Genomic DNA, 15,364 nt, shown 5'->3' with positions numbered 1-15,364 from the left:
TGCTTGAGGCCAAGAGTTCAAGACCAACCTGACAAACACAGCAAGACCGCCATCTATTAAAAAAAAGTGAAAATAATTTGATAGTTTTGAAATAAACACCAATATTGCCCCTCCTGAATAGGACAATCTACATAAGGTGAAATTTGAAATATTTTTCAGTTAAAAACTGAATTCCTTTTTCTTTTTAAAAAATGTATTATTTTAATTGGTAAAATAATGTCAATGGTGTACAACATGATGTTTTAATATATGTGTTGTGAAATGGCTAAATCAAGCTTATTAACACATGCATTATCTCATATACTTATCATATTCTTGTGGTAAGAACACTTAAATTCTACTCTTAGCAATTTCATAGTAGACAATACATTGTTATTAAATGCAGTCACCATGATATACAATAGATCTCTTGAAGTTATTTCTCCCGTCTAATTGAAATGTGTACTTTGACCAACATCTCCCCAATCCACCACCCCCAGACTCTGGTAACCACCATTTATCAGAGAGTAACAGAAACTCCATTTCTTCAATTTGACTTTTTTACACTCTACCTATAAGTTAGATTATGAGAGATTTGTCCTTCTATGCCTGGCTTATTTCACTTAGTATCACGTCCTCCGCGTCTATTCATGTTGTCACAAATGACAGGATTTCCTTCTTTTTCAAGGCTGGATAGTATCTCATTGTGTGTATATACCACATTTTCTTTACCCATTCATGCACTGATGGACATTTAGGTTGACTCCATATCTTGGATACTGTGAAAAGTTTCATAAACTGATTTCATTTCCTTTGGATGTATACCCAGTGGCGAGATTGCTGGATCATATGGTAACTCTATTTAATTTGTTTGAGGAACTTCTATGTTGGTTTCCATAATGGCTGTGTTAATTTACACTCCCAACAACAGTGGAAAATCTTATTCTTATAAGTTTTTGTTTTGTATATAAATATGATATATTTATCTTTGTGTTGAAACTGCATTTTGTGCAACTTGTTTTTACACTATAACTTATAGCTATATTGATTTTATTATTTTGCAGAAAATAACATATGGAATGATTAGATCTTAGGTGTAATTCACCTGCAAACACCTTAGCTGAACGTGATTTTTTTACAAATATTATTTTAGTCATATACGTAATTTTTAAATGTACTAATTTTAAGATTTCTTATGTATGTAATGTAAACATCATAAAGGCTCAGCATCAAGGAAGACACTATGGCCCAATTTACCCAGAAAATAATGTATCTTGGCCTTAAGTCCCAACTAAATTTCATTTAAACCAGAACTTACACTTTTATCAGAGTTTACTTTTTAGCTTTTTGAATTTTAAATATTTAAAGAAAAGTTACAGAAAAATAGTAAAGTGTTTCTAAATTCCCTTCGCTCTGCTAACCCAAATGTTACCATCTCCTATAACCTTATTACAGCATCGGGAAATAGACATTAATTCATACTATTAACACGTCTAGAGATTTTAGTATTTTTTTAACCAGTCTTCCACTATGTCCCTTTTCTAGTTGAGATTATAGTTCAGTATCCTACATGTTTCAATTTGTCATGCTTTCTTAGACTCCTCTAATCTGTGACAGTTCCTCAGTCTACTTTGTCTTTTAAGATCTTGACAGTTTTAAGATTATAAACCAGTTATTTTATAAAATGAGAAGATTATGATTAAGCATTTTTGGCACAAATGCAACAGAAGTAATATCATGCTTTTTCCAGTATATGATTTCTGGAGCTATGCGGTATGAATATATACTATTACTGGTGGTGATAACTTCAGTCTCTTAGTTAAGCTTACATTGACCAAGGTTTGTTTGTTTGTTTTTTTCTCTGTGAAGTTACAATTTTCCCTTTTGTCATTAGTGTTTAATGAATATACTATGAGATTATGTAATATCATGTTCCTCATACTTTTACCCATTTATTTTAGTTATCATGATTCCTGCCTGTAACAATTATTATTGTGGTGTTTAAATAGTTACGGTTTTCTGTTGCTGTCATGCCTTTTACATTTATTGTCTGGAATTCTACTGTAAGGAAGAGCTGCCCTTTCCTCCATCTCTGTTTATTTACTTACACAATTATTTATATATGTCAATATGGAGTCATGGATATTTATTTCCAGATTTGGCTGTTAGTGGCTCCAACAAGTTGGCTCTTGTGTACCTTTCATCACACCTCCATCATTTTTGAGCCCTTTGTTACTTTCTGGCACCACAAAATCAACTTGGTTTGTGTTATCTTTTCCCCACCCTAATCCTGGTATCAACTGTTTATCCAAGGATCTCTAGTTCTTTTAATGGAAAGTAGTATTTGCAAACTAAGATCTAGGTACCACATTCATCAGTTTATTGCTACGGGAATGTCATTGCTTCAAAAGCTTTCATCAGAGAGAGCTAAGAAGTGTGTGTGTGTATGTGTGTGTGTGTGTGTATCTTCACACAAATATCTCTATTTCTAAACCTATTGATCCATATACATAATAATATCCATGACTTCATATTGACACTTACAATTGCAATGAAGCACCAAGTGTTCATTCTAGTCTGCTTTCTTTCTTATTTGGAACTATTTTCTCTAATGGAGAGAAACCTGACTCTTGTCCACAGTGCCTTTCTTTATTTGCTCATTTATAGAATAAGGACAAAATAGCTTCAGATTTTTAATTCGCACTCCTGTGAAAGCAAATTTTCTAACTAGTGTATTTGTGTACAGTTTTTGTTTTGTTTTCATTTTGCTTTGCCTTACAGGATACAGTTACTGCTTTTCAAACTTATTTGTGTTAATTCTTTTTTCTCCTTTTTCTTTAGTGTAATTACAATTTTCGTTCATAATATAGTTTGGCTTATTTATTACTGCTTTTATTATATTTTTGGTTCCCATATTTTTTGTTTATTTTAATTTGTATTTACTTGGGTAGTATGTGAATCTTTACCATAGTTTCAAAAGCAGAGCTATATGAAAATGTTCTATAAAACAATTGTCACCCTCCTATACTTCCTACTCAGTTATCTGCCCCCATTCTTACTGTGTTATTCCCACTCACCTCTTATTAGTAACCAATCTTGGTAAATTCTGGATTTTCCTTTCCAAAATATTTTTGAGTCTATATTGTATGTTCTCTCTCTCTCTCTATATATATATGATGTATGTATGTATATATATACACATAGGTATGTGTGTGTGTATATATATATATATATATCTCCTTATTCTTACATGAATGGTAGCCTACTAAAGGTACTATAGCCTGCCATAAGTACCTTTTGCACTTTGACATTTTTCACTTTCCAATATATACTGGAAATAAGTCTATATCAGTTCATAGGGATCACCAAAATTCTGTATTCATTTTATAGCCTCTTAACACTCCTTTGTGTATATGTACCATAGTTTATTTAGTTATTTTCTCTGTATGGTCATTCAGTATTTTTTCCCAATATTTTGCTATTATAAAAAATGTCAATGAGTAACCTTCTGTGTATGTGTTTTCATATTCTTATAGTATATCTTTAAAGTAGATACCCCAGTTGGGCTGCTGGTTCAATGTTAAGTGGATACGTAGTCTGGTTAGGACTTCTCATAGATTTCCTTACTTGTAAAAAAAATAGAGATAATAACACATTCGTATCATAGATATTTTGAAGATTAAAAACATGGAATGTATAAAACATCTTACATATAGGAAATACTCAGTACCGCTTGAGTCCCTTGACTCTATTCACTTACTTCTTCAACATTACACACACACACACACAGACACATGCACACATATATGCAGTTATGCACTGCATAACAAAGTTTCGGTCAATGATGGACTACATATACAATGGTGTTCATCCACTCACTGACAATAAAAATTACATATTTTATTATGTGTTGTATATTACCTCATTACATATACCTATTATTTAGTGAACAGGATAGAATGTTCAACAGATTTGCAGGTCATGCATGCTCCAATGGGTAGTTCTGGGATTCTCATGTGTTTGCTCAGTGATGAAGAATTAGTTGTTTTACTTAAAAGTTAAGACATGACTGAATGAAAACCAAGAGCTAAGATGCAGAGTAATGTATGGATGCCTGGTAAATAGAATTAAAATGATGGAGAAACTTAAAACTTGCAAGTAAAAATTTAAATGTGGCTACATGGAAAACTAATTGAGATACTCTTTTTTAGATTTTGTCTATTGACTTTAAGAAGCCACAATCAATAAAACTCCAGTTTCTTTTTGTACTTAGTAGATCCATATCTAACATGTCTAAATCCTACAGAAGTATGTAAATAAATGGTATGTGGGGAAAAAGGTTTTTTTTGTTTGTTTGTTTTTTAATCAATATCTTTTAGCTGGTCAGTATTCAGTTCAATGTATCCAACATGGAAAAAGGATTCGTTAACATCTGACATTCCACTGGCATATGTTCAATAGAAGTAGTACTGATATTATCAAAGAGCTATGTTATAATTCTAAGATTTTAGTGGATTCTATTATTTTACAAGTATTAGAAATGACACTCATTAGATACTATACTAGATTAAACATGAACATTATTATCCTCCTTTTAATACAATTATAATGCTGTAAATGCCAAAAGGATTAACTGGATGTCTGAATAAGTCACCACCACATATTCATTCCAGCAAACTTTGCATAGACTTTTTGCAGAGACTAATATTTGATGTGCTTTTAGATTTGAACTACATACTGAATTCATAAGCATTTTCATTACCTAGAGATTAAATCAATAAAAATGCCATAGAACTTTTCCAGTTGTACTTCATCCATGAAGAATAAATTTTATTATCTTAAATAAAACAAATGATAAAGAATTATTTCTGGTCCTGGATCATTATCACATACATAGTAATTTTTTAATAATTGTTTTTCCACTTGATTCCACTGAAAGGAGAGTTCATTACATTCTAAAATCTATCAGTCATCTGATTTGAGTATACTCTCTTTACTACCATTAGTTCATTTTAACAAGCGTAAGATTGTTTTCAGTTGTGGCACTCTTTGACATCCAACTGTATTATCTCTAATTGAATCAAACTTTTAAAATTCATTTCATTTGTTTTCTTCGTCCATGACATTACGCAGTCTGTTTAAATAGGTTATGCACATTACTTGTAGGTCTGTGTATCTGTGTCCCCACCAAATGTCATATCAAATTGTAATCCCCCGTGTTGTAGAAGGGAGGTGATTGGATCTGGAGGTGTTCTTCATGAATGGTTTAGCAGCATCCCCTTGTTGCTGTCCTCTGGATAGTGAGTGAGTTCTCATGAGATCTGGTTGTTTAAAAGTGTGTAGCACTTTCCCCCTTGCTCTATCACTTGTTCCTGCTCCTGCAATTTAAGATGCCTTCTCTTGCCCTGTAAGACACCTTCTCTCCCTTTGCCTTTCACCATGATTGAAAGCTTTTTGAGGTCTCCCCCGAAACAGAAACCACTATGCTTCCTGTACAGCATGCAGAACTGTGAGCCAATTAAACCTCTTTTCTTTATAAATTACACAGTCATTCAACCACTTCAGATTGAGCAATAACACGTCTGTGATGCTCTTAGATGTCTGGGGCTGCACACATGCCACAATGACTGGCTGTCTTCTTCCCTTGGTGGATGCTTGCTTCCGCTCCTCTTGGCTTTGGACATTAGACTCCAGGTTCATCTGCCTTTGGCCTCTGAGGCTTGCACCAGCAGCTTGCCAGGGGCTCTCAGGCCTTTGGTTGCAAACTGAAGGCTGCGCTGCCAGCTTCCCTGGTTTTTAGGCTTTCAGACTTGGACTGGGCCACTACTGGCTTCTTTCTTCCCCAGTTGGATTCAGCCTATTGTAGGACCTTGTAATCATGTGAGATAACTCTCCATAATAAACTTCTTTTTGTATATACATATGTCCTATTGGTTCTGTCCCTCTGGAGAAACTTGACTGATACACCAAGGAAATACAAATTGTTCCACCATAAAGACACATGCACTTGCATGTTCATTGCAGTACAATTTGCAATAGCAAAGACATGAAATCAACCTAAATGCCTATAAACAGACTGGATAAAGAAAATGTGGTACATATACACCATGGTATATTCTGCAGCCATAAAAAAAGGGTGAGATCTTGTTCTTTGTAGCAGCATGAATGGAGCTGGAGGCCATTATGCTAAGCAAACTAACACAGGAACAGAAAAGCAAATACTGCATGTTCTCACTTATAAGTGAGAGCTAAACATTCAGTACATAAAGACAAAGAAGTGTACAACAGACACTGGGGCCTACTTGAGGGTGGAGAGTGGAAGGAAGGCAAGGATTGAAAAACTACCTATTGAGTACTATGATTATTACTTTGTTAACAAAATGATCTACACCAAACCACTACAACATGCAATTTTTCTATGAAACATACTGGCACATGTGCACCTGAACCTAAAATAAGTATTTTTTTAAAAGAATATAAGGATCCTAGGCATGTAGTATATTTACATGATATTCTAAGAGGAAATTGTGTTTACCTTGAATGGTAATATAAGGTGTTTGTTAAAAGCTGGCTTAATATCCTGGCTTTCCCAAATTCCAACTCTAAAAAAAGGAGCTAAATTAATTTTTGATTGTGCTTAATTAAAATTGCCTTTTGCAAGTTTTGAGTTCCTCAACCATTTCAATTCTATTTACCAAGAACCCCATCTTCCTCTGCATCCTCTTGGTCAACTATGGCAACATATTTACATATAAATACATGTACCTATGGCACACAACTTCTGATAGCTCTATCTAATGGTTTTTTAACTTTACAATGGTGTAAAACCGATACACAATAGGTAGGAACTGTACTTTGAGTGCCCTTATAAGCATTCCGCTTTTCACTTTTAGTATAGTGTTCAATAAATTTTTAAAAATATTCAGTACTTTATTATAAGATAGGCTTTCGGTTAGATGATTTTACCAACTATAGTCATCTAATGTTGTGTTCTAAGCATGTTTGGGATAGGCTAGGGGGGCCGGGCATGGTGGCTCATGCCTGTAATCCCAGCACTTTGGGAGGCCGTGGCGGGCAGATCACTTGAGGTCAGGAGTTCGAGACCAGCCTGGCCAACATGGTGAAACCCCATCTCTACTAAAATACAGAAATTAGCCTGGTGTAGTGGCAGGTGCCTGTAATCCCAGCTACTCGGGAGACTGAGGCAAGATAATTGCTTGAACACGGGAGGTGGAGTTTGCAGTAAGCCGAGATCACACCAATCCACTCCAGCCTGGGCCACAGAGCGAGACTCCCTTTCAAAAAAAAAAAAATGATAGGCTATGATGTTTGATAGATTAGGTATATTAAATGCATTTTAATGTATATTTTCAATTTATGATGTGTTTATCTAGAAATAATCCCATCATAATAAGGGAGGAGACAACCCCTCATATTGTCTTATGCCCAATTTCTGCCTCCAAAGAAAGAAGAAGTAAAAACTAAAAGACAGAAATGAAATCCACAGGCAGACAGCCCAGTGCTGCACCCTAGGCCTGGTAGTTAAAGATGGACCCTTGACCTAATTGGTTCTGTTATCTATAGATTACAGACATTGTATAGGAATGCACTGTGAAAATCCCTATCTTGTTTTGTTCCGCTCTAATTACCGGTGCACACAGCCCCCAGTCACGTGCCCCCTGCTTGCTCAATCAATCACGACCCTCTCACATGCACCCCCTTAGAGTTTTGAGCCCTTAAAAGGGACAGAAATTGCTTACTCAGGGAACTCGGCTCTTGAGACTGAAGTCTTGCTGATGCCCCCGGCCAAATAAACCCCTTCCTCTTTAACTCGGTGTCTGAGGAGTTTTGTCTGGCGCACGTCCTGCTACAATAAGACAGCAAGCATCTGTAAGTCACTCAGAATAGTGTACGCACATAGGGTGTGTGTATATTTAAGCTTCAAGATACTTGATTATCATAAACATTTCAACATATAATCTTGTTCAAAATATGCTTCTGTTATCTCATTTTATTAGTGGTATTCATAACTAATTTACAGAAAACCTCCCTTTCTCATCATTTTATAGATTGGGAGACTGAAGCTCAATGAATTAAATAATTTTCTTAAGTATACTTAGCAAGTAAAAGAATGTGGTCCGTAAAATAGAAGATGACTTGAAGAGTAGTTTCTGTTGATAACTTAAAAACCAAGGGAGTAGGCAGAAAGGCCAAAACAAAACAACAAAAACCTCAAAAGCCAACAGAAAACTGTGCTATGAGTCACCTACTTACATAAGAATTGAATAGATTTGCATAAGTACCATACTGCTTTATATTATATAAAGGGGAAGCAATTATGTTAAGCAGGTACTGCCACTTCCTCCTCCTTCATCCATTAAAGTCTTGGTAAATTGCAACATTCATCACTTTACCTACATGAGGACATGTAATCATTGCTTACACATTACTCCATGAATCTGCTTTGGGGTGTTAGTGTTAGAAACAGAGTCTAGAACTGCAGTCTCTAATATGAGTCCTTATTACCTCTGTTGCTTAACATATCTGTGCCCCAGTGTCCTTTTCTATGATATGGAGATAATAATAGCACCCACTTCAAAGGATTGCTTTGAATCTTAATGTCTTTCTAATTAATTGTTCTTATTATCCCCAAGTAAAGGGATTTGACAGTAAAATGAATCAAATTTTATCTCCTAGGTTAAAATATGTTAAATAAAACAAACAACAAAAAGGCTGGCATGTGTATAACACATTTAATGTTGGCAAGATGGCCAATATTAATGCACTTTTTTAGTTAAAATGTAAGCTTTAACTATATGAAAACATTGCTAAATTGAGATAGTGGAATAAGGTGTTTACTATGTTATCTTTCAAAAATATAACTAATATTATTTTGGGGCTATATTTTCTTATTGGTAACTAGCACATTTTTCTGTAAATCATTATGGCTAAAGTCTATAGCTTTGAATTTCTCTTGAAGTCTGCACTGGTCGCTGCTCCCGTATTTCCCTCATGTTTTTTTTTTTTATCTATCAGTGCATTCCTACATTTTGAATGCGTTTTGAATTCCTACATTCTGGAAATAAAAATTCATCTAAAGAGAAAAAGGACACATTATTGTTTTACTTTAGAGTTTCATAGTACTTCACATATTTCGAGGTAAATATTTGGACAAGAGAACCACAATTGAAAAAACACGGGGGCCTATACAAAATATGTAATTCTTTTCTAATCTGAATTTTTTGAAAAATTTTGACCTCTTTTATGGCCAAGAACATCTTTTTAATATGATACAGTATACCAGACTAATTTTAATTTGCATGTTTCTGTTGGTCACAATCATCAAGTAGTTACGTTTATAATTATATATACAAGCAGTACACTTTTTTTGTTTTTGTTCCCATAAGTTTTCCACACTTTTGCGTGCTGTTCCAGTACTTCAAATCTTAAAACAAACAACTGAAAACAAAAGCAAAAAATAAGGATGATTCAATAAATTCACTTTCTATATCAGTGGTCTATTCCACATAAAAAAAATTAAAACAATAAAAATTGATCATTGCATATTAGTCTGTCGTTGAGCTGAAACTTCTGCTGATCTGGGCCAGGTATGACTGATGTAGAACGACTTACTCATATGTCTGCATTGAGCCAGTGAGTTGGCCAGAGGCTGGTTCTTACAGGATGGTCTCACTCATATGTCTGGTGACTGGATGGATAGGTGTAGGCGGGGGAAACGAGGGCAACTGGTATCTCTCATCATTCACCAGATTAGCCTGGGCTTGATTACTTGATAATGAAAGATTCCAAGAGAATGCGTGGAAGCATACAATGTCTCCAGTTTTAGCCTCAAAACTGGCACAACGTGATGCTTGATGCACTCTATCTGTTAAATAAGTTGTAAGAACACACAGATCCATGTGGTAGAAAATAGACTCTTTCTTTTGGTGGAATGAGTGAGAAAGTCATATTTCACAGGTGCACGGGTAGAGGAACAGGAATAATTAGAGTCACAATTGCAAACGATCCACAATACCCTCTTATAGATGTTTGACTATTTGTACACTTACCTTCATATACTTATTTAAAAATTCTAGAGGAAGTGAAAGTCGAGACATACTACTTGGATTTAGAAATTCAAACTACTTTTTGATGAAAGAAATGGTCTGTTTCTTATTCATACATAAAGTTAATTATAGATCAAAATGTTATCACCTGGCAAAATCAGTTTATTTCTTAATTTAATGCCTCTTAGTTACCAAGTAGCTGTTTACAAATAATGAACACACACAAGAAACTTTTATGTTGAATACATAAATAAGAAAAAAATGAAAAAACTACATCTTATCTAATCACTATATTTTCTTTCATGTAATGCTACTCGTATATTCATGAAAGTAAACATTTGAAGATAAAAATACTTTATATGTGCATTTTAAACACTATGACAGATTTCCTAAATTATTTATCATATTACTGCCATGCTCATATATTATTCTACATACTTCAAATTACTATATTGGTTTGGAAATCCATAATACTCAGAGATTTCCGAATTTCACCCATTGGAATACTTAAATATGTATTATTTGGTAGGGAACATTCAAGTGTATCCAAATATATTCTAATAACCACCATAAATATTTCACAGGTGTAGAAGAAATAGATAGTATAGAATGGGTTTTGCTGCATTAACAGACATCCCAAATACCTCAATGACTTGATCCGATAAAATAATTTCATGCCAAGTATATTGTACATCTCCCTGACATTCCAGGTCAGCTATGTTGGCTCAAATTCCAGGACGCACAAATGTTATGATACTTTGTTTTAGGCTGTTCTTACATTGCTATAAATAAATACTTTATATTGGGTAATTTATAAAGAAAAGAAATTTAATTGGCTCACGATTCTGTAGGATGTATAGGAGGAATGGCACTGGCATCTTCTCAGCTTCTGGGGATGCCTGAGGGAGCTTTTACTCATGGCAGAAGAGGAAGTGGTAGCAGGCATCTCACATGGCAAGAACAGGAGAGGTGGGAGATGCCACACACTTTTAAATGACCAGATCTCCTGAGAACTCACTATCGCAGTGACAACACCAAGCCATGAAGGATCCTCCCCTCAAGATCCAGACACCTCCAACCAGGCTCCATCTCCAATATGTGGGATTCATTTCAACGTGAGATTTGGGCAGGGACAAATATCCAAACTATATCACACCTCCATGAAAGTCATGAAAGAGTCAAAAGCAGGTTCACGAGTCAAGCTCAAGTTATCCATTACTTTGATCTGAAAGTAGTACATATTACTTCCATTTACTTTTTATTAGCCAAAGCAAGTCATGTGGCCACTCCTGTCTTTACAGGGTGTGGAGTGGTAGCAGTAACATGCACTCCTTCTAATCCTTCAGTATGTCTGTAAGGAGAACTGTTAATATTGGTGAAATGCGCTAATGTCCCCCACTATAGCTGTTATTAATTTGAGTGATTAAAAAAATCTTAGTCACACTTTTTAAATAGGAAATTTACAGACTTGAATTCCCCATGAATGTGAGAGAAAAGTGACATACAAATGATGCTCTTCTGGCTTAACAAAGAAAACATAAGTTTGCAGCTTTCAGGGAGTGCTATCAATTTAAACATAATTGCCAGGAGTGTAGTTATTAAGTAAGATATTTTATCAGAATTTCAGGCTTTTTTAAAGTTAAAGTTTATTTTTACAAGATATAGCAACTACCTTGTGTTCAGGGTATCTTAAATATTTTTATCACATGTAAGGAAAGTTTTAAGATAGCAGAAGAGTGTCTATTTTGTATCCTATAGAAGGGATTATTTTCTCTTGATTTTGTAGAGGTTTATTTCATGGAAAAACTAAAAAGCCTTTTGTTTTTAAAGCCAAGTAGTGGATTTAAAAAGAAAGAGGGTCAGTATGAAAACTGTAAACTTCTATAATGTGGGCAAAAAAAGGGCCAGAATGAGATTATTTAAAGTAGAGCATAGGACATATAATCTTCTGCATCTACACTGATGATATAGTGTATATTAAGTTTTCCAATGGTCATATTTTTCTCTTGATCATCTCCCTCATTGGATGCAATAATGTCTAAATTCAGAGAAATTATTTCACTTTTTGGTTATTGTACAGGAAAGATCTGTATATAACCCGTGCCAGTCAACTAGGAAGGATAAAATATTAATTTTCCATATCCATAAATGCAGAATAACAGATGTACTAATCAGATTATCTGGTCATCGGCTATTAGGAAATAAGTTGACAAAATGGAAGGACGGACATCATATGAAGGAGGGCAAAGGGCAATACAAATCTGGTACTTGTTTCTTTTTTTTTTTTTTTTTTCAGTGAAAAAATATGGAACGCTTCACGAATTTGCGTGTCATCCTTGCGCAGGGGCCATGCTAATCTTCTCTGTATCGTTCCAATTTTAGTATATGTGCTGCCGAAGCGAGCACTTGTTTCTTAATATTTCAGAGAAAAGGAGAAAAGAAAAGGTCTGTATACGAAGGGGGCTATAATGAATCATTTGGTATTCATATGGCAGCAAAGGAAAAATGTTTATATGTGAGAAAAAATGATAATGGTGATGAAAGGTAGCTTAGTTGCCCTAGACATAATTATGACACAGACTTCAACATTTTGCATAAAATGGACCTTGGTTATTTTATTTCAATCTATTTTACTCCAATCAAATATTGCTCTGCTCCGAGATTTAAGAAGGGTTTGCCCTTAAATATGGTAATCCCAAAGTGAGTAGAATTAGCATGTATCTGTTTGAGGTTTGACATGTATACACTTTTTGTCATCATCTGTTTATGTTAATAACATCATTTTGTTAAAATTGGACAAGAGCTGTAGAAAGGACTTGTTGCTTATTTACTCTTATTTATTCTCTTGGCTTGGTTATTTTAAAATATCAGATTTATTTATGGAGAAGTTGCTTGTTATACTAGACTTTTCAAGTGTACTCACTGACAGGAACTTGACCCAGGAAGAAAATTGTGTGTTTGTGTCAGAAAATATTAATCACATAGAAACGTAGATTCAGTGACCTTTATTGCCCTATCTTTTCTCGGATCTCATAAACTGATTTTGGGACAGCAATGGCAAATAATGGAAAACTGCTATAATTGCTTGTAGGCTTTAGAGAGTCAGAATGCAACATCACGCTGTTCAGTCAGTTCAAATAAACACTCACTACACTATTAGATCTATATACAGGCCAGCAGATAGGCTGATATTACCAGAGCTGTAATCTCTTAGGTGGTAAGGTAGAAATCAAAGCTTAGGAAGCTATACATAAGGAATGTATAAATCAAAACCCTTTCTGTTTGACAATATTAAGATACCACATCGTTTTTCACCCCAAGTGAGGTGGTGAACTAGCCATGGAAAAATTCACACTTCTAAATATTTGTCATCTTTCTAGAAAAAAAGGGGATAGTTATGCTCTGTTAAAAAGTGACTACTTAAGTGATTAACATGACAATCTTCATTGACTTTTAACTTATATTGCTAAGATGCAAATGTATCCTTCACATTTTGTTGCTAATTTTCAACATAAATGTGTGTATGCCAAGTGTTTAAAAATAATACTCTACATTCTTAGATGTGATGAATATGGCATGCACTAATATCTAAGAATGAAAGAGAAGGTTAGTCTGAGAGGCTAGATGTGTGTGCTAGTAGGAATCAAATCATTTTTTTTCTCTGTCCTTACTGTTAAGGTACTAAAACTCAGGACTTCATACTTTTTTTATGTTATGTTGACGTTATGATCCACAGTGCCAGAAAACCCAGCCTATTAGCCTTAAGCTCATCCATTCTTGCTGAGTATGCTTCTTACACTACTGGCCATTTTGTAAACATGTCCCATTTGTCAAAATACATGGGAGGTATAGATTGCTATTCATTGCATGTGCTGAAAAAAACTGCTGACCATGGACATTTTATTGAAAGCCTCTGCAACACCATCTTGAAATATAACAAATCATATATGAGAAAGTAATAAAGAAGGATTGCTTCAAATTTGTTAATTTACCTGTTTTCCTCAAGCACACGTATGTCCATTGTCCGAACAGAAAGAGAAAAAAGCAGTATCTTTGGCACTAGCTTCCAGTGGATTGCCTGGAGCTAACTGTGTAAACAACTGCTGTCTCTGATCCTTTGCTGCATGCATTTACAAAAGTAATATATTTTAAACATATGTTGTATATGAGGCTTTATGTTCTGCAATGGGAATATAGCAGTAAATGAGGTAGATATAATCTGGGAGTCAAATGTATTAAACTATAGCAGCTCTGCAAGATACTTTATATCATGAGAAACACATCCAGCCACCCACCCCTATTCCCCAAACACATAAATATAATTGGTTTAAAAAAAATGCAAAACAGCAAAGTGTCAGTTCAATTGGTGAACATAAATTCATTACCACAGGCAAGTAATTTCATGGCTATTTGAAGCACAAGAAATAACTCTAGAAGTAAAGAAATATGAGTGATGGAGAATTGTACCTAGAGAAGCTCTCAGCCTGGAATAATACAATTTATACAACCCACAGAAACATGCAACTAGAAAGATATTGCTGGATAGGCTCAAGCGGAATGGTGAAATAAAAACTGGGGCAGAAAAAAAGACAATCTTAGTCACTTAATACTAAGTGTTTTGCCAATACACTGGTGAAAGATATAAATAGTTAACAACAGAAGTGCTGAACTTCATATGACCATTAAGATTATTCTTTGATATTTGTACATAATTTTTCAAGCGTAATATCTTTAATTCTATAGAAAATCCACTTTCCTGCCCAGATTTATGCAAACTTCATAGAATCCTTATTCTCATGGTAAATTCTTGTTCCTCCTACTTTCCACCAACAAACTTTAGGTCTAATATCTCATTGCTTTTGCTACATTATGCGCAAATGTGAAACTCAGCCTGTATTCCTTAATTACTGAAAAAAGCACTTGTTTGTATCATCAATGTATGTAGCATATTTTAAAGGGTATTTATTTATGAAGATTTCTGTAAAATAATATCTTAAATTTCCATATTAATTTATGTTTGCAAAAGATTTTTAAACCCCTTCCACAGGTGTTTTTCCCACTGGCAAGCTGTCTCAGAATAGAGGTTCTAAAAAGATTGCTGGGTGTCCTTAAAAGAAAACTAGGCATTGTATAAGCACACACTTCTGGACTTTCTGACTCATGTAGAGTCGCTTTGCCTTTCCTAGTTTTTGAGCTCTTTGATAACTCTGTTAGTTGTAAAAACTGACAGCAATATGAATGATTCTTATCCATAATCATACAAATACATTTTGTCCATTGGAAGTATAATTAATCTCTCTCTCTACAAACCACTATTA

At 34.4% G+C, this 15,364-nt stretch overlaps 1 non-coding gene across 1 annotated transcript; it reads right to left on the bottom strand.

The window, feature by feature from the left end:
• Nucleotides 1-12,345: 12,345 nt before the first annotated feature.
• Nucleotides 12,346-12,452, bottom strand: LOC117078731. The gene has a single exon (XR_004435138.1). It is a non-coding gene; the product is annotated as a U6 spliceosomal RNA (small nuclear RNA).
• Nucleotides 12,453-15,364: the final 2,912 nt, after the last annotated feature.

The sequence above is a fragment of the Trachypithecus francoisi genome, unplaced genomic scaffold, assembly GCF_009764315.1.
Source record: "Trachypithecus francoisi isolate TF-2019V2 unplaced genomic scaffold, Tfra_2.0 Lachesis_group6, whole genome shotgun sequence".
In the NCBI taxonomy this organism is placed as follows: domain Eukaryota; kingdom Metazoa; phylum Chordata; class Mammalia; order Primates; family Cercopithecidae; genus Trachypithecus; species Trachypithecus francoisi.
Note: the sequence above shows the minus strand (reverse complement) of the source record. Positions and strands in the feature narration are given on the sequence as shown.